General features: G+C 38.8%; 1 pseudogene; it reads left to right on the forward strand.

Annotated features, from left to right (window-relative positions):
- The first annotated feature begins 812 nt into the window (after nt 1–812).
- On the forward strand, nt 813–4,516 carry LOC133768003 (large ribosomal subunit protein eL6-like; annotated as a pseudogene).
- Nucleotides 4,517–4,723: the final 207 nt, after the last annotated feature.

Raw genomic sequence — 4,723 nt, forward strand, 5'->3', positions numbered from 1 at the left:
GAGGATCTTTTCTGGTCATGTCTATTAGGAGTTCTGTGTGCTTCCTGTACTTGGATGTCCCTTTCTTTCTCCAAACCAGGGGAGTTTTCTTTTATAGTTCACTAAAAAGGCCTTCCAATCCTTTCTCTCTTTCCATGCCCTCAGGAACTCCTAGAATTCATATACTGAGCCTTTATATAATGCCCTGTAGATTCCCAACAGTGTTTTATATTTTTCTAATTTCCTCTTCTTGTCTTTGGTTTGACTGTATACTTTCATGTGCTTTGTCTTCTAAGTCTGACATTCTTTTTTTCTGCTTCACTGATTCTGTTGTTAAGGCTCTCTACTGCATTTTTTATTTGTTCTATTGAATTCTTCATTTCATTTTGATTTCTCTTTAAGATCTCAATTTCATGGAAGAAATTTTCTTTCAAGTCCTGTATGGATTTCAGTAGTTCATGCGTTTGCTTTTGATTATTTCTATGTAATCTTATGATCAAATTTTTGAATTCTGTCTCTTGTATTTCTTCTATCTCATCATCTTCACAATCTGGAACTGAAGTGTTGTGTTATTTTAGGAGCATCATGTTGTTTTCTTTATTCTTGTTTCTTGAATTGTTGTCTTCTTTATTCTTGTTTCTTGAATTGGTGCATTTGTTGTTCAGCATTTGTGGAGATAATTATCGTTTTCTTTTCTTTTCTTTTTTCTGTGGTGGCTTTTGTCTTTGTACTATGATTCTGTAGATAAGTGGAAAGTCTGCTTTCAGTGAATATCCAGAGGATTGTAGTAGGTGTGGCCAGCGAGCTCTGTTCAGTTCTCCAAGGTTAAGGGCATGCCTAAGGTGACACATACAGGTTTGTTGTGATAAATCTTGTCTCTCTCTCTTGTTTTTTTTTTTTTAATCAGATGAAAAATTTATTCTGCTCAGCTGAGCTCCTCTCCTCAATATAGACCAGAGTCTGAGTGCTAGCTCCAGTGGGTATATCATTTGTCCTCTCTGTCTGAAGGACCACACTAAGTATCTGTGCAGTCCTCAGTTTAAGTTCAGTTTCCCAGCAATGTCTCTCATCAGGTAGCCAGGAAGCCCTGAGCATGTGGAGTCTCCCACTATGACTGCTCAAAGTACCAGCCACACCATGAGTCCTCCCACATACCCTCAGTATTGTTCACAGTCTTGGTACAGAAGCCTCACACAGTCACAAGCTCTTAGCCAAATGATTATTCTCTCTACCACAGACAGGGTCTCAACTCAGCTGGTTGCTGGGCACAGGTATAAGCTGGTGCATCTGTTATGTATGTCCAAAATGGCGACTACCTTATCAGCTTGTTACAGGATGCTGTTGTGAAGTGATTATCCTTTTTTTTTTCTCCTCTAGTTTGGCTGGTACACTATCCCCATGGGGCACCAAGCCAGGTTTCCTCTAGGCTATTCCTACAGCTTTTCATCAGTGGTTTGGGCTGTTGTGGTCTGGTCTCACCTCACTTTTCAACATTGGTGCATAGGCTCTCAGCTGCTGGGTAGGCTCTTGGCTACTGAGTACACTCTAAGTTGCTGGAGTCCTGAGCCGTGAGTGCCCACACCCTCCACTTAGTTCAACCATATCTAATTTTGGTAGATTTTCCTCTGCCATTTTCTCCCTAACTGTTCCATAAGACTACACTCTTTTCACCACTTTTAAACTATCTTCTCCTGGGCTACATCAGTAAGTTCCCTCCCTACTCCACCATCTCAGAAATGTCCGATAATCCAGATATTTTTTCAAAAGAGGAAATCCAAATGGCCAACAGACACATGAAAAAATGTTCAGAATCACTAAATACCAGGGAAATGCAAATGAAAACCACAATGAGGTTTCACCTCACCCCAGTTAGAATGGCTTTCATATAGAAAACAACAAATAACAAATGCTAGTGAGGATGTGGGGAAAAGATACCCTAATCCACTGTTGGTGGGAATGTAAACTGGTAAAGCCACTATGGAAGACAGTATGGAGATACCTCAGAGATCTGAATATTAATCTACTATATGACCCAGCCATCCCACTCCTGGAAATTTACCCAAGGGAAATAAAATCAGTAAATAAAAGAGTTATCTGCACCCCCATGTTTATTGTAGCTCAATTCACAATAGCTAAGACATGGAATAAACCTAAATGCCCATCAACCGAAGACTGGATAAAAATTATGGGATATGTACATTATGCAAGGCTACAGAGTGGTACAAAAATATGAAATCTGTTCATTTGCAAAAACATGGATGAATCCGGAAAACATCACACTTAGTGAAATAAGCCAGTACCAAAGGGACAAATATCATTTGTTCTCTCTGATCTGTGATAGCTAATAGAGCACCTAAAATGAAATCTGTAGAAGTAAAATTGACACTTTGAGAAGGGATGACTTGAATCAAGACCTTGTCTTGACTGTAGAGGACCAGTTTCTTTTCTTTTCTTTTTTGGAGGGGGGGTTCTTCATACTATTTATTGAACTGTTTACTTAACATAGTGAATCATATGTGTATAAATTCAAATGAGGATGGATCTCAGTAAAAAATAAGATTGGGAATAAGAGAGTGAGGAGGAAGTTTGTAGCTGTAAAGTTGTATAGTTCTCCATACATAACTATAGACTTACTTCTAAGGGTACAGTTAAAAAACTTGTTATGGGACTCAAATCCCATTAAGCTAGGTGGTAAACATGCCATCTTAAGCGTTAAGGTGATCATAGTAAGTGTTAAAGTGATCATATAAATAGAATCAAGTATCTTGTAATAATAATAGATAGAATTAAATGGGAGAGAATGCTCAACATGGGAAGTAATCCACAATGCAGACTCATAGAATGACAATCACAGTTCTTGACTACTGAGGAATAGTTTTTTTTTTTATGCTATTTGTTGAACTCTTTACTTAGTATAGAGTTAATCATATTTGTATAATGTTAATTGGAAATAAATTTAGTGAAAAATAAGAATAAGAATAGGAGAAGGATAAGGAAGAAGGGTGGGAGTGCAGGTGGGATGGCAGGTATGGTGGGAAGAATCACTTTGTTCCTAAAGTTGTACTAATGAAATGCATTAAGTTTGTATACCTGAAAATAAGGGGATTCTGGGGAAAATAAGATGACTCCAAGAATGAAGGAAAATACCTTAAATCATGTATCGACAAAGGAACGTATATTCAGCATTTACAAACAGTCTTACGATTTAACAATAAAAAGACAAACTACTCAATTAAAAAAATGGACAGAAGTGGGAATTAAGACTAGAATATAAGGCAACTGAATCCTACATCAGAATACCTGGGTCTGATTTCCAGCTCAAGGTCTTGACTCCAGCTTTCTGACATTGATGGTTCTAGGAGGCAGCAGTGATATTTCTAATAATTGAATTCCTGCCACCAATGTGGAAGATATGAAGATATGAATTGAGCTCCCGACCACAGTCCCAGTGCTGGCTATAGTGGTCATTTGGGTAGTGAACCAGCAGATGGAATCTATCTATCTTCATATCTATCTATGTATCTATCATCAATCATCTATCTATCCATCCATTCATCCATCACCTATCATCTATCTGCCCTTTTTTATCTCTCTATCTCTCATCTCTCTCTCTATGTCTCTCTACCTCTTAAATAAGTAAAAAGGCACCGTTTGCATCTTGCAAGATAGTAGGTGAAAAAGCTTCAGTTCAGAAGCTGGACACTAAGAAGGATCTCCAGCCAATACGGTGAATACTGCCAGCAGCAAATTTAAAACCAGTTACCTCAAGGATAAAAAGTCCAAGAAGAGGAAGCACCCTGCAGCTGAAACCCTGTCCTCATGAGAGTGAATGACAGATATTCCCTACCTGGTGTGTATTACATGGCGGCCTTGTACAAGAGGAAATATTCGGCTCCCAAATTCAGGATCCCAAATCCAGGATTGAAAAGATGAAAGTTTTTGCTGCACACGAAAACAGATGGTGGTTAGAAGGATGATGTCACCAGGGTTTTTAAGCTTTGCGAAATGCCTAGATGTTATTTCACTGAAGTGTGCCTTCAAAGCTCTTCAGCCACAGCAAAAAGCCTTTCAGTCAGCACATGAGGAAACTGCAAGCTGTCATCACCCCTGGGATCATTCTGATCCCCATCACTGGGCACCACAGAGGCAAGAGGGTGGTTCTCCTGCAGCAGCTGAATAGTGACTTGCTGCTGGTGACTGGATGTCTTCCCCCAAGTTAGGTTCCTCTGTGTAGAACACATCAGAAACTTGTCATTGCCACCTCCACAAAGATTGATATCAGCAGTATGAAATCCCAAAACATTCCACTGAGGCTTATTTCAAGGAGAAGCAGCTGCAGAAACCCAGACACCAGGAAGGTGAGATCTTTCACATGGAAAATGAGAAATATGCAATTACAGAGCAGAGCAAGGTTGATGAGAAACTTGTGTATTCACAAATATTTCCAAAATCAAGCCTGTTCCTCAGCTCCTGGGCTACCTGAAATCTGTTTTTTGCCTTAATGAATGGAATTTATCCTCACAAATTGGTGTTCTGAATTTTTTATAGAAAGCTTTTATTTAATAAATATAAATTACTAAAGTACAACTTTTGTATTATAGCGGTTCTTCCTCCCATACTCACCCCCTACCCCCAAACCATCCCACTCCTACTCCTTCTCCCATCCCATTCTTCATTAAGATTCCTTTTTAATTATATTTATACGTAGAAGATCAACTCTATACTAAGTAAAGATTTCAACAGT

Source organism: Lepus europaeus, chromosome 10 (genome assembly GCF_033115175.1).
Source record: "Lepus europaeus isolate LE1 chromosome 10, mLepTim1.pri, whole genome shotgun sequence".
NCBI classification, from domain to species: domain Eukaryota; kingdom Metazoa; phylum Chordata; class Mammalia; order Lagomorpha; family Leporidae; genus Lepus; species Lepus europaeus.